Genomic DNA, 16,609 nt, shown 5'->3' with positions numbered 1-16,609 from the left:
AGGGACACACAACCTAAATAATGTGCTCAAAGCCGGTTTGCACATATTAACAAAATCGAAATGTCATATGTGATTAATCAAAACGCGGCGAAATACTATCGATGTATCGATAAAAATAATCATGGATAAACAACAAGGAAATTGTTGAATCCATAAATTAAAATCGATGTTTAACAATTAAAATAAATAAAATTAAAATAAAAGGGGTAATAAACATTAGGAATAATGAGGGGATTAAAAGGAAATGTGAAATAAAAATTAAAATGCTGCAAAACCAAATATGACACCACGGGTATCGAATCCAGGACAAAGAGGGAGATGAGCTATCTCCATCTCCACCCGACCACGAGTTTCCTGCTGCTATGCTTAGGACCAACAAATACCAAAATGAGGGTGTAAACCAATTAACCGAAAAAACACTAAAAAAAAAATATATGGTCCATTGGATTTTGGCTTTAGAAAAAAGCCCACAACACCCTTGCACCGCATGGGCTTGGGTCGGTGAAGATCCGTTTCTAGGCTGGCCCAAGCGCCGAATCCCTAAAGAATCCAAAAGAAAACCCTAGCCGCATGGCTGTGGGGTTAGAATCAAGAGAGTTGCTGGCATTTATGGCTAGTTACTAGCTGTTAATGAGAAACGATTGGAATGAATGGTCAACACCTTGGTTAAAGCAAAATGATTCCAACGGAAGAAAACAATAAAAAAAACAGTCATAAAACTTGAAACAAGAGCAAAAATCAATAAAACCCAACAAAACTCATCTCCCTCCCTCACGAGAGACCTAACTTCACAAAAGGGAAAGTCGTCCATTAACGAACAATAAGCAACTCAAGACCGTCGCGAATCCCATGAAGATGGATAACAATCCAAATATAAAATTGAGCAATCAACATAAAACCCTACTCCATGGTCAAGAAGAACATTACCGGTCGAGATCGAGAGGAAATCAAAAGCAATGGTTCGAGAAGGTGATTTACCTGTCCCAAACGAAACCAAACTGCGATTGAGAAAGTAGCGCCTGAATCTTTCTTCCAAATGCTCTCTTGTTGGTCGGTTCACACTCCCCCTTCGCCTCCAATGTGAGCTTTGTCCAACGGCGGTAAAAAGGTCTAGTGTTCTTAGACTTCTCTCCCTCTTAGTCTTCGTTAGGTTTTTCGTTTTTTCCTCCTTGCCGTCGAATTAAATTCCTCTAGGGTTTTTTGAACTGTAGCCGCAAAAATTCTAGGGTTTTGTGAATAGTGGTCCTTCTTTTATATGCTACTAATCTCTTTCCTCTGATGTGCAGTGGAGGATCTCGTACGGAGGATGCTGGAGGTTTTGTCTTTACTCAAACTAGTGGTCCCTCTCTCAATTCTCTTCATTTCTAAACTTCACCGATGGTAAAAAAATTCACCATTGTAAGTTACTCAGCTGAAAAGTTTGCATTTTGGAATTACTGATTTTGGGTGTTTATGTCGCCGCAGCCTTGGCACGGTTTGAGGTTGTTATCGGACTGATGCGCACTTTTATTTTGCTTGTTTGGAGACAAAACATGCAGGTTGGTGCTACTGCAAGGTTATCAAATATGCCGACAATTATGTTTGCTGCTGACCCATGTAAGGAACAACTCTTTAGCAGCCAAAGGTTTACCAACTTCACAAAGTCCATCAAACAATTATTCAGCTGCTGCCTCTAGTCTATCAACTCTGGATGTGACTTCAGAGGATTTCAATGGAAAAGGATATGATGACAGTGATAGGCGCATCCATGACATACAATTATCACTAAGCAGCTTGGTTGGAAGCCAAGGACGCCACTTGATGAATTGGTGGATTCTACCATTCAATATCAACATCAGACATATTCTCAAGCTATCAAGAAAGAACAACTCCAAAACTGGTGATTGCACCATCGAGAGTAAGCTCTAGATCCACATCCCCTTTCTCTAGAAGACCAAGCCCTCCTCGTCCAAGTACGCCTATTCCAACAATGTCGGGACTTTCGTTCTCCAAAAATACTTCAAACGATGGAACCGATTCAAAGGCCATGTCCAATTCTGCACCACACCTGCAAGTGCAAACCAAACGATCTGCATGGTGCTGAATGGTTTTGAAAAGCAACTGTAAAGAGGTTCCCGCATGTTGTTGGTGTCACAAATTTAGAGCATTTTTCGTGGAAATTGAACCAAGTAAGACAGGATGCAGATGAAACTACCATGCTCACGTGTGATGTAACTCATGTGTTGCATAGTGATGTAAGCAAAGAATTTAAAAACCAAGAAAACTGGTCGGAAACTAGGGATTGAAACAAACATGTATCCATCTTCGTCATTACTCTGTCAAAGCAGAAAAGGGTGTTGCTGTTACAGCTCTTCCAGTAGATGAGCAGATCGAGAAGGCTGATGGATTTGCTGGGGTATTTCTTGAGCACAAGTACGAGATTGTGAAATGCTTGCAGACTAGGAAACATATTTGCGGAATGACCGGTGATGGAGTGAATGATAAACCTGCTCTTAAGAAGGCTGACATTGTCAGTTATTGCAGATGCTACTGATGCATCTCGAAGTGCATCAGATATTATTTGACCCGAACCTGGCCTTAGGGTTATCATAAGTGTTGTTTTTCAAAGAATAAAGAATTATGTGACTTATGCAGTCTCAATTACACTCTGTATTGTGCTTGGTTTCATGTTGCTGGCTCTGATACGAAAGTTCGACTTTCCGCCCCTTATGGTACTTATTATTATCATGCTGAATGATGGTACCATTATCCACTACCAAACAGTGGGAAACTGAAGGAAACATTTGCTAACGATGTTGTGTTAGGCCACTACATAACATCATAGCGGTTACGACGGGACCAAACCATTCAGCCTGCAATATGCGTGACAAGATAACATCCACCTGCAAAAGCCAATCTTAGTTTGTAGCCTAGCCAACACAATCCATTTCCATCCAACAAGCAGGTCATGTGTTAACACCCTATAACAGAACTGGCAACCTGATATTAAATATTGAATTATCCTGCAGTCATCAAACTCTACTGTCACAAACGAGCTCGGCAGTGCCGTATGCAGCAGGCCAACAACGGCAGCAAAACCTGCGGAACTTGTATGCAGCAAACCTTTCGTCACCTGCGGCAGTGCAACAATAAATTCATTCAAGTTATATCCATACAGTGACATGTAACCAATGCGACTAACTATCGAAAGACTTTAACTTCCAACTAACCCTCCCCATTTCAAAACCAGTACCAACCACTACTGGCACTAGCGCCAGACATAAGAAATTTAGGAAAATATTCCCCATGATGATAGCAATTCCACAAATTGGACAAGGACACTCTACACTTGAGACATTGTACCCAAGACTCCTTGATAGCATGTGAGCTTTTTCGTGATCTGTAACACAGTTGAAGCACACACAGGCTGAATGAGCATGTGGGGTAGTGAAATACTGTTGTTATCAAAACCTTCAATATTGGAGAAATTCTTAACAAAGTTAGGAAAGCATGCCCACAAAGACTCGTGCCAGTTAAACCAAATCTCGAGAATAAAACTTGCAATTTTCATATTCACTGCATACATTGAAGTCCATGTATTCAGGGTCCACAAGATTTTTTGAAGTGGTGAAAACATTTGTGGGGGTCTTGATGAGGAACTCAACGAAAATTTTAAAGCAGTGTCCAAAAGGTTGGAAAGATGTCCCATAACTTGCTGTAACCCTTCCAGTTCGTCCAAGGTAGGAATACTATCAAAAAGTTCCTTGAGTCTTAGCTTCCAAACATTCATGTAAGATACTTTAAGATCATGCATGTAAATGAACGAATGACGTAATTGAAATATGAATGAGTGTGTAACTTTTTTTGAATATGAATGGAAAATTTTCCAATACGAATGAAGAAACATGAATGCAAATTTTGGATGTGAAAAAACGAAAAAATGTGAAATAGAAAATATGAATATGAAAGACGGAATATGTAAAGAATTTTCTAATCTTGAATAAACGGAAAAATGAATATGAATGGAGAAATATGGATGGAATTTCTGAATATTGAATAAATGAAAAATGAATATGAATGATTGAATGAATGTAATGTTTGTATTTGGTATAGGAATTCATTAGAAGTGAGCCACGATCAGGAACAGGACAAAGGAATGTGAACGACCACATAATTAACAAACTTGAACAATGGGTAAATGGTGTCTTATGAGGGAGACAAAACATGGATTGAATTGTATACATGAGAATAAAAGTCATGAGATTCCATCTGATTCTTATCGAATGATAATGTGCTCCAAGTCCTTCTTGACTAAGGGAGCTAATTACCTTACACCCAAAACAAATGGCAAGGCCCAAAGATTTATCGAATAGCAGATGATGACAAGTCTAAAGAAAACAAGTCGGTGGATAGATTCATGATCAGATGAAATGGTCATGAGGAGAAAAGAAAATGAATGAGTGATGGAGAAAAAATTTCAGGGCCAAAATCAAGGTATGACAGTTGCCCCTATTTAAACATCCTCCACCAGAGAAAAATAAAACAACACTTTTTCATCGGATCACAGTGGAGGATGGTTAAATACCATGGAGACCCGGATTTTGATCCTGAAAAATGCAAATGCTATGATATGATATGCATGGGTGAAAGACTTTTATTTCTGAATTTATCTGTTAGGGATATGGTGAACCTTTAACAGGAGATGTTATAACAGACAAACCAATCTGTGGGGAACTCTGATGGCCCATAGGGAAATAGAAAAACAATGTACAACCAACTCGTTAGGGATAACAATCCTGCTGGAGAGTCAGACACACACTGGGGAGTACTCGAAGTGAAAGTTGACAAACGACACTTAGAACACCAGATATTTTGACAGTAAGTTGACACATGACTTACTAACAACTTGAATATTTTGAGAAAATTTCCACAACAAGTTCATACATGACTTGACAACATTGGAACAAAAGGTTCAGCAACAGGTTCATACATGACCTGACAACACTGGAATAATCAAAGAAAAAGATTCTTCAAAACAGGTTTAGACATGACCTGGTAATACTGGAATAAAGACTCAACAGCAACGGGTTCATACATGACCTGACAATGCTGGGGAATACTAAGAACGGTTCTGACAGCAAGTTCAAACATGACTTGACAACAAATAGAAAAATCAAAGAGATTATATCAACAAGTTCATACATGACCTGACAACACTAAAATAATCATAGAGAAAGATTCTTCAAAACATGTTCAGACATGACCTGGTAATACTGGAATAAAGGCTCAACAACAGGTTCATACATGACCTGACAAAACAGGAACATTCAGAGAATTTTCAACAACAGGTTCATACATGACCTGACAACACTTGACTATTCAAAGAATTTTCAACAGCAAGTTCATACATGACCTGACAACACTTGACTATTCAAAGAGTTTTCAACAGCAGGTTCATACATGACCTGACAACACTTGACTATTCAAAGAGTTTTCAACAGCAGGTTCATACATGACCTGACAACACTTGACTATTCAAAGAGTTTTCAATAGCAGGTTCATACATGACCTGACATTACTTGGGAAAAATCAAAGGGAGTTTTATCAATAGGTTCATACATGACCTGAGAATATTGGAAAACATACAAGGCAAGTTTCATCAATAGGTTCATACATGACCTGACACTTTAAAATACATCTGATAGTTCTGGAGATTTCTCACAAGAAATTCATCCAATCAAATATTTTGGAGATTCCTAACAGGGAATTTATGCAAAACAAAGATAAACGGGAGTCTTCTTATAAGTAGATCATCCACGCAAAAGGCTACGATGATTCTTTACAGAGAAATCAAACAAAACCAACATCATTGGAGTTTTCTAACACGAAAAAACCTCCAAGCTTCTGGGAACTCCTCAAGATGATGACTCATACATGACTTTCACGGAACCATCAGGAAAGACAGGGTACTCAAACTCTCTGTACGTGCCAATAACAATTGGACTTGATGAAAGTCATTAGTAAACAATTATCGGCTACAACGGAGTTTGCCAGCAACAACTGGACTTGAAATGATGTTGGCGACAACCAAACTTCAGATATCAATCACAAATGTATTTACAAACAGACTGACAGTGATGCCAACGACAATTGGGTTTAAAATGAGTTCTAGTAACAACTGAGCTTGGAATAATGCTAGTGACAACTGAATTTTATGAGACACCAATGAGCCTTAAAATAGTGCTAGGGAATGGCATAAGGGTTCTGGAAGTGTGGCAAAACAAAAATGACATGTTCGGGAATTAATCGAGAGTAAAAGAAACAAATTCTGGAAATGCATCAGAATTACAAGTGATATTCTGGAGATACAACAGAATACAGACATATCCGATAATACGCCGAGGAAATTCTGGAAATACATCAGAATACAAGCCAAACATATTTGAGCATACATCAGATAGGTGAGGAAACATCTGGAAACACATCAGACAAGTTATGGAAATACATCAATAAACCAAGGAGTAATCCGGAAATTCATCGGATAATCCAAAAAGGAATTGAGCCTAATGGAAAATTTTCTAATAAGTGCCAACTGGGTTGGTCTTGAAAATGATTGCGAAACCCGGATGATGGTTTTAATGGCACCAAAGACAAACTGGAATTAGAGGTCAAAGGATATGGGATCAACAACGAGACCTGAATGAATGCAAACCGAGCATGAAGTACATTTTGGCTATGCATGATTTGAATTTATTTTTATGCATGATATGAAAATGATGACACTTGAGTGGACCGAGAGTTGTAGAGGCTTCTTATGGAGATCATGATTCCTCAACACCAAGAACTCAACCAAATATATGTGATAGATATTGTCAAAGGAGAATTCTATCAATCTTGACGACCACAACTTAGCCAAATGGATCCTTTCGGAGGATTAATGAATCGTGCTAGCATAACTTTCGGGCACTCGTCTCAAAATCAATAGTTGTTGACGTATGGCAGAATTTGTTTGAGTAATTTGAAAATATGAAGGGGTTTGCCCCTCTGTGGCTCATCTTGCCCTAGTATGTTGGGTCCTTGAAAATGTTCACCTTGAAAGTGAGTTTGAAACAGCTCGACATGAGACGATCTCGAGATGGCTTGCCCCAATGTTTGCATACCGCAGTGACCTGACCCTAATTCACCAAAACCTGGAATGGTAGACTTCTGATTGACTGTCTTTGGATAGTTGGACTCAATGAGCTTCTGAGGTGGCTTGCCTCGGTCTGAGTCTTGAAGCAAATCACTTTTTGCTAAGTGAACCTTAGAGTGATTGGATCGGATTGAATGATACTCAAAGTGATTTTCCCATGACTGGACTTCTTTCACCTTATCAAATTCCTCAATTGTATATTGTTGGAATTTCTTTAATGCTAAGTGTTGACTCGCAAATAAGATTGTGCATTCAAAAATGGTAATTTTAATGCAGTGCTTATGCAAAAATTTGAAATAAGAGTTTATTGATATGAACGGGTGAAATACAGTGAACGAGTCATTGATAAGAACACAATGATGATCAAGTCATTCACAACATGCAAGTATGTGCCATCAAATGGTTAACAAAAATCATTTGGAGTCAGGTTAACACAACATTGTTGTAGTATGCTTTCAGAATAAACTCTGCCTCAATTAGGTCTTTTAAGGATTGTAACGTGGTCTCGTTCACGGTTTTTTGAAACAAAAGGATATAAGGATCAAAATTTATTTTTACCCACCCCTTCTTCTTGATGATCTCCAGTTCCTATGTTCAGTTAATTCAATACATGCATTCGACTTCGAAGGTGCGAAAGTGAAAATGAGGGTTCAAGGTGAGATTTTCTTGAAATGGAAGTCACCTTATTTTGTTTTTGTTGAGGATTTAGTGACCTCTTTTGATTGATTTTCTTTATCCCTAATTTTTCCTGGACCGCTTCTTTGAAGCTTTCGGTCCATCGGGATGCCCTGACTTTTGCCTAAGTCATTTTGTGGTGTTTGACTTAGCGGAATTTTTTCTATTTTTTTACGTGTTGACTACCAGGTTATTGGTGGATGAGGATCAACCAACACTAATTTTAGCTTTTCTCAACTTCTTCGACACCTCAACATATGCGCGAAGGATAACATGTGGTTGAACCTAATTGGAGGGCGTACATATGGACAGTTTTTTTTTTTAAAGATCGAATGCACGGTCAAACTATCTGAACACAACTACCCTGCCCCAGGTTAAGATTAAGGGTTTTAGATCCGAAATAAACACCAACTTCTAGGCTCAAAGTGGTTGTCTAGGGATTAACTCCTTATCACTTCAGTGTTTGGGGATTTGAAACAATGCCTTACATCATCGACAAGGTTTTACTCAAAAGCATACCACAACAATTTCAGGTGTTTCGTTTTCATCATCCTCCTTCCAATCTTTGTTAACACAATGGTTTGATAAACAAAAGTGAATAAGAGGAGTATTTTTGTTTTTAACATGAATGAAAAACGAGTGAATACGAATGGATCAATTCAAAAGATGCATAAACATTTCATTAATCTTACCAATTCAAAGAAAACAACGATGCTTAAAAGCAATTAACAATCAACATGCGAGGAAACTACAAAAGAAATGCTGAAACAACCAAATGATTGCCAGCTTTAGGGAATGACTTCTTCAAACTTGATCCATTAACCTATGGGGACACCCCTTGAGACCTTCGCACTTATCCGGCCGATGGGTTAACGTTTACCACCAAGCTTACTTCTCGAAAGGCTATGTACCTGTTGTAAATCGACTGTTGTACTTTGGCTTTGAAAGCATTGCAGTCTTCAGTTGAGTGCCCTTCTGATCCGGCATGATATCCACATTTCACATTTGGGTCATACCTGGGTGGGTAAGGTTGTGGAACTGGCTTAAGAGACTTGGGAACCACCAACGAGTTTTGAATCAGAGGTTGTAGGAGTTGGCTATATGTCATGAGGATTGGATGACGAGGATCATTTCTTCTTTCCAAGTTATTTTGAGGCCTATGTTGATTTCGATATCTCGGGCCTTGGGCTTGTTGATTTGGATGAAGAGCAAACCAGGATTCTTTGTAATGAAGACCAAAAGGTAGCGTTTGCTGGTACGGCACTTCGGGCATTGCTAACTACTCATTTTCAGCCACTTGAAGGTTAGGATCAACAAACTTTTTGATATTGGCACGACGATCTTCAAATTCTTTTCCTTCAATCTGATCGTTGGATGCAACCCTCTTGGATCCACTACTCACCTCTCCTTTGCTTCCGTTGCCATGGGTCGTGACATTAGAAATCCAAGGTGATATCTCAATTCTCTTATCGGGAAACGATGATATCTCATTAGCCATCTCCATGACTTCTTCCTTGTGGTACAAAACCTTGAGGGGTTTATGAGGTCCTTTACCTTTCTCGCTACTTGGCCCAGAAATCAAGATGTATGTACCTGAGCTTCCCTCCTTGAGTGTTGGTGACCTAATGTCAATCAATCTTTGCAGCTTGAACTTAAAACTCTTGCATTCCTCGATGGAGTGCCCTATTGTTCCAATATGGTATTCACACTTGACCTTCGGGTGATCTTCTTCAAAGACTAAGCTCTTTTTGTTAATCAGCTCTCGTACCAAGGCTTTCAGCGCTAAGCAAGAATCTAGATCATGTCCCACTGCCCCTTTATGGAATTCACATGTTGTATTTAGATTGTACCATGGCAGATATGGTGACGCAGGTGTGAGAGCTCGAGGGGTCACCAAAGCATTCTAGATCAGTTGTGGGTAGAGCTTGTTATATGGCACCGGAATTGGGTTGTTGTGATTTTTGTTCCCCTTGTTCTGATTCTGATTTTTGCTTTGAACATGACTTCGGTGATTTTGAGGAGGAATAGTCAGAGGATGTTGATGATGACATCCTAAGGGAGGTCCATACGCTAGTAGGTGAGGAGTTGCCATATATAATTTCCCTTGACTTGGGGTAACACCAGATGGATATGGAGTAGTAGCTCCCTCTGTTGTAGCAATGGGTATGGGATGGCCCTCTTTTCTCAATAAAGATTGCAGGGTTTCCACGACCCATCCCACTTGGCTCTTCAAAAGATTGAGTTCCTCCTTCAATGCTTCTTGACCTTTCCTTAGCTCGTCCATCATCTCTTGAGACATGGTTCCTTGTTCTAAACGCGTGTCGGGAATCATTTTGTTGAATCATGGACAAAGGATGGATGAGTTTTTTTTGTATTTTGTCTGGAAAATGACATGCATTATAATGAGATGCAGATGCAATGGAATGTGAATGAATGCAATGCAAGCCATGCATATTTGTTTTTTTTAATTCACGAGTTTAAAAGTCTGAGGTACTGATGAATCTGATTGCTTTCCAAGAATAGGTTCTCACCGGGTATGATCTAGGGCTTTGTTACAAAGGATCCCCAAAGTCATTGATTCACAAGAATGTTTGACGCTTACGGAAAATACTTTCCGGTCGTCAACTCCATCAAGGGAATCTATTATGGGTGAGGTTCTCGTACCGACTCTTACGAAGTTATTCACCTCGGGAGTCTGCGCTACGCAACCATCAACTCGGTTCTAGACAGGGTACTCAGAGTCATGGATTCAAAAGAATGTTTGACGCTTACGAAAAATACTTTCCGATAGTCAACTCCGTCTAGAGAATCTATTCTGAGCGAGGTTCTCGTATCGATTCTTACGAAGTATTCACCTCGGGAATCCATACTACGCAATCATCATTTCTAGTTGGCCAAAGGTTCAATGTTCTAAAGGTTCTTATAGTCATGGACCCCTTTGAAACATTGAAGCTTACAAGGTATACACCTCGGGCAACAATATTTGCAAAAGGATATACTCTAAGTGAGGTTCTCGTACCGACTCTTACGAAGTATTCACCTCGGGAGTCTGTACTACTCAACCATCGTCCTATCTTATGTTTTTTCACTCTAGACTCGGGTGTAGAGTCTTTCCCACATGGTTTGCAATCAAATATCAAGTACCCAACACAGTGGAACCAATATACAACAAATATATCAATATAACAATAAAGATAATAAAAGCAATAAATAAGGAAAAGCCACACAGTTAAACAAGCAAAGGCACACAAACGTCCTAACTAGGTTTGACTCACTTAGGGATGAGGTATCAGTATCCCCAACAGAGTCGCCATCTGTCGTACCTCAAAAAAATGAGAACACGACTTAAGCGAAGCGCAATCGCACGCTCGCAATGATGGACTGAACAAAGTGGCCACCGAACTTTATTTATTCCTAAAAAGGAAAGGGGAAATATCGATAAAACCCAAGAAAGAATGACAATGATATTGGTCGTCGCAACCAAATTAGGGTTCGGGAGTCGATTACGCAAGGGAAAGGTATTAGCACCCCTCACGTCCGTTGTACTCAACGGGAACCATTAGGTCAGTTGTGCGCATTAGTGTTAGTTTGAAATGTTAGGCTTTAAGTTATTAAGTGGGAAAGAAAGAATAGAAGAGAGGAGAATATTTTTGGATTTTTGACGAAGGACTAAACCTAAGTTTTTTATTAGTGGGCCTGGCAAGATTTACAAATCCTGCTCCTACGTATCTCAACAAAGAAATCAAGGCTTACGTAGTTCTGGGTAGAAAAATGTTTGTTTGTTGGTCGATTTTAGCGAAAGCTACTTTGTGTCAAATCGATGAAAACATTGTTGGACTACCCAAAACAGGTGGAAAAACATTGCCTTTCATTGTTTTGAAACAAAGTACCTTTCGTTTGTGAAAAGGTTTAAGAGTTAATCGCACGACGGAGAGAAAAAAAATTGATTGGTTTGATGTGTTTTGAATAATGGCGAGAACTTGGATGAGCGAGATATCCATCTCGAATCCTAGTCTCAGGAGTGCGTGGTATCCACCATGTTCCATTCCCATCTTATTTGCAAAAATGTTTAGTAAGAATTAAGTGTTTTTGAGGTTTGATTGAGAAAGAGTTTGAAGAAACCGCATTGAAAATTTTAAACGATGGCGAGAGCTAAGATATGCGAGGCATCCACCTCGAATCTTAATCTCAGAAGTGCGTGGTATCCACCACGTTCCATTTCCATCTTTAATGAAAAAGTGTTAAATAGGAATTAAGTATTTTTAAGTTTTATTATGAAAATTGCTTGACATTGAATCAAGCATTTGATGGACGTTTAAGAGAAAGGTTTGAATGAAGGTTTGAGAGAAACAGAATAGATAAATTTGGATGATGGCGAGAGTTAGGATAGGCGAGACATCCATCTCGAACCCTACCCTCTGGAGTGCATGGTATCCACCACGCTCCATTTCCATCTTTATTGAAAAGGTCTTAAATATGAATTAATATTTTTTGAGTTTTTATTATGACAAATGGCTTGACGTTGGATCAAGCATTTGATGAAGGTTTGAAAGAAATGGAGTAGAATGGGAGGAAGAAACAGATTGATTTGTTTATTGAGAAAATACTCGACGTTGGTTCGAGTCATTATTTTTGATCTGTTGGAAATGGTTGATTTTATTCTTGTGTTAGTAGCTAACTAAACAGTTAAGCAAATAAAGAAATAAAAAGCGATAAAAATTATTACATGCCATGGGAGTGGGGGTACATTTTATCGAATGGGGATTCAAAGTAATGAAATAATTAAATCGGGCCCAAACAACAAGCAATGCGATGTATGAGTGTAAGTGCAAGAGAGCTATCTCATTGTAAGAAAGCCCAAGAGTAAGCCGTATGAAGAAAATAAATAACACAACAAGTTATATTTACAAGATAATCAAAAATTAAATCAAAAGGAGTAAAATCGGGATTTGCACGGATGGAAATTGAGGGACACACAACCTAAATAATGTGCTCAAAGCCGGTTTGCATATATTAACAACAATCGAAATGTCATATGTGATTAATCAAAATGCGGGGAAATACTATCGATGTATCGATAAAAATAATCATGGATAAACAACATGGAAATTGTTGAATCCACAAATTAAAATCGATGTTTAACAATTAAAATAAATAAAATTAAAATAAAAGGGGTAATAAACATTAGGAATAATGAGGGGATTAAAAGGAAATGTGAAATAGAAATTAAAATGCTGCAAAACAAAATATGTCAGAAACGGGTATCAAACCCAGGACAAAGAGGGAGATGAGCTATCTCCATCTCCACCCGACCACGAGTTTCCTGCTGCTAGGCTTAGGACCAACAAATACCAAAATGGGGGTGGAAACCAATTAACCGAAAAAACACTAAAAAAAACAAATATGGTCCATTGGATTTTGGCTTTAGAAACAAGCCCACAATACCCTTGCACCGCATGGGCTTGGGTCGGTGAAGATCCGCTTCTAGGCTGGCCCATGCGCCGAATCCCTAAAGAATTCAAAAGACAACCCTAGCCGCATGGCTGTGGGGTTAGAATCAAGAGAGTTGCTGGCATTTATGGCTAGTTACTAGCTGTTAATGAGAAACGATTGGAATGAATGGTCAACACCTTGGTTAAAGCAAAATGATTCCAACGGAAGAAAACAATAAAAAAACAATCATAAAACTTGAAAGCAAGAGCAAAAATCAATAAAACCCAACAAAACTCATCTCCCTCCCTCACGAGAGACCTAAATTCACAAAAGGGAAAGTCGTCCATTAACGAACAGTAAGCAACTCAAGACCGTCGCGAATCCCATGAAGATGGATAACAATCCAAATATAAAATTGAGCAATCAACATAAAACCATACTCCATGGTCAAGAAGAACATTACCGGTCGAGATCGAGAGGAAATCAAAAGCAATGGTTCGAGAAGGTGATTTACCTGTCACTAACGAAACCAAACTGCGGTTGAGAAAGTAGCGCCTGAATCTTTCTTCCAAATGCTCTCTTGTTGGTCGGTCACACTCCCCCTTCGCCTCCAATGCGAGCTTCGTCCAATGGCGGTAAAAAGGTCTGGTGTTCTTAGACTTCTCTCCCTCTTAGTCTTCGTTAGGTTTTTCGTTTTCGCCTCCTTGCCGTCGAATTAAATTCCTCTAGGGTTTTTTGAACTGTAGCCGCAAAAATTCTAGGGTTTTGTGAATAGTGGTCCTTCTTTTATATGCTACTAATCTCTTTCCTCTGATGTGCAGTGGAGGATCTTGTACGGAGGATACTAGAGGTTTTGTCTTTACTCAAGCTAGTGGTCCCTCTCTCAATTCTCTTCATTTCTAAACTTCACCGCTAGTAAAAAAATTTCACCATTGTAAGTTACTCAGCTGAAAAGTTTGCATTTTCAAATTACTGATTTTGGGTGTTTATGTCGCCGCAGCCTTGGCATAGTTTGAGGTTATTGTTATCGGACTGATGCGCACTTTTATTTTGCTTGTTTGGAGACAAAACATGCAGGTTGGTGCTACTGCAAGGTTATCAAATATGCCGACAATTATGTTTGCTGCTGACCCATGTAAGGAACAACTCTTTAGCAGCCAAAGGTTTACCAACTTCACAAAGTCCATCAAACAATTATTCAACTGCTGCCTCTAGTCTATCAACTCTGGATGTGACTTTAGAGGATTTCTATGGAAAAGGATATGATGACAGTGATAGGCGCATCCCTGACATGACAATTATCACTAAGTAGCTTGGTTGGAAGCCAAGGACATCACTTGATGAACTGGTGGATTCTACCATTCAATATCAACATCAGACATATTCTCACGCTATCAAGAAAGAACAACTCCAAAACTGGTGATTGCACCATCGAGAGTAAGCTCTAGATCCACATCCCCTTTCTCTAGAAGACCAAGCCCTCCTCGTCCAAGTACGCCTATTCCAACAATGTCGAGACTTTCGTTCTCCAAAAATACTTCAAACGACGGAACCGATTCAAAGGCCATGTCCAATTCTGCATCGCACCTGCAAGTGCAAACCAAATGATCTGCATGGTGCTTAATGGTTTTCAAAAGCAACTGTAAAGAGGTTCCCGCATGTTATTGGTGTCACCAATTTAGAGCATTTTTCGTGGAAACTGAACCAAGTAAGACAGGATGCTGATGAAACTACCATGCTCACGTGTGATGTAACTCATGTGCTGCATAGTGATGTAAGCAAAGAATTTAAAAACCAAGAAAACTGCCCGGAAGCTTGGGATTGAAACAAACATGTATCCATCTTCGTCATTACTCGGTCAAAGCAGAAGAGGGTGTTGCTGTTACAGCTCTTCCAGTAGATGAGCAGATCAAGAAGACTGATGGATTTGCTGGGGTATTTCCTGAGCACAAGTACGAGATTGTGAAATGCTTGCAGGCTAGGAAACATATTTGCGGGACGACCGGTGATGGAGTGAATGATAAACCTGCTCTTAAGAAGGCTGACATTGGTAGTTGTTGCAGATGCTACTGATGCAGCTCGAAGTGCATCAGATATTATTTGAACCGAACTTGGCCTTAGGGTTATCATAAGTGTTGTTTTTCAAAGAATAAAGAATTATGTGACTTATGCAGTCTCAATTACACTTTGTATTGTGCTTGGTTTCATGTTGCTGGCTTTGATACGAAAGTTCGACTTTCCGTCCCTTATGGTACTTATTATTATCATGCTGAATGATGGTACCATTATCCACTACCAAACAGTGGGAAACTGAAGGAAACATTTGCTAACGGTGTTGTGTTAGGCCACTACATAGCATCATAGCGGTTACGACGGGACCAAACCATTCAGCCTGCAATATGCGTGACAAGATAACATCCACCTGCAAAAGCCAATCTTAGTCTGCAGCCTAGCCAACACAATCCATTTCCATCCAACAAGCAGGTCATGTGTTAACACCCTATAACAGAACTGGAAACCTGATATTAAATATTGAATTATCATGCAGTCATCAAACTCTGCTGTCACAAACGAGCTCGGCAGTGCCGTATGCAGCAGGCCAACAACGGCAGCAAAACCTACGGAACTTGTATGCAGCAAACCTTTCGTCACCTACGGCAGTGCAACAATAAATTCATTCAAGTTATATCCATACAGTGACATGTAACCAATGCGACTAACTATCGAAAGACTTTAACTTCCAACTGACCCTCCCCATTTCAAAACCAGTACCAACCATTACTGGCACTAGCGCCAGACATAAGAAATTTAGGAAAATATTCCCCATGATGATAGCAATTCCATAAATTGGACAAGGACACTCTACACTTGAGACATTGCACCCAAGACTCCTTGATAGCATGTGAGCTTTTTCGTGATCTGTAACACAATTGAAGCACACACAGGCTGAATGAGCATGTGGGGTAGTGAAATACTGTTGTTATCAAAACCTTCAATATTGGAGAAATTCTTAACAAAGTCAGGAAAGCATGCCCACAAAGACTCGTGCCAGTTAAACCACATCTCGAGAATAAAACTTGCAATTTTCATATTCACTGCATCCATTGAAGTCCATGCATTCAGGGTCCACAAGATTTTTTGATATGGTGAAAACATTTGTGGGGATCTTGATGAGGAACTCAATGAAAATTTTAAAGCAGTGTCCAAAAGGTTGGAAAGACGTCCCACAACTTTCTGTAACCCTTCCAGTTCGTCCAAGGTAGGAATACTATCAAAAAGTTCCTTGAGTCTTAGCTTCCAAACATTCATGTAAGATACTTTAAGATCATG

The 16,609-nt window shown here is 39.4% G+C and overlaps 2 pseudogenes; both read left to right on the top strand.

Moving 5' to 3' along the window:
- Positions 1 to 1,532: 1,532 nt before the first annotated feature.
- Positions 1,533 to 3,447, top strand: LOC127136834 (plasma membrane ATPase 2-like; annotated as a pseudogene).
- A 10,903-nt stretch (positions 3,448 to 14,350) lies between these two features.
- Positions 14,351 to 15,593, top strand: LOC127136833 (plasma membrane ATPase 2-like; annotated as a pseudogene).
- The last annotated feature ends 1,016 nt before the right edge of the window (positions 15,594 to 16,609 follow it).

This window comes from Lathyrus oleraceus, chromosome 4 (genome assembly GCF_024323335.1).
Source record: "Lathyrus oleraceus cultivar Zhongwan6 chromosome 4, CAAS_Psat_ZW6_1.0, whole genome shotgun sequence".
Taxonomy (NCBI): Eukaryota; Viridiplantae; Streptophyta; class Magnoliopsida; order Fabales; family Fabaceae; genus Lathyrus; species Lathyrus oleraceus.
This window is presented reverse-complemented; position numbering and strand designations above follow the sequence as displayed.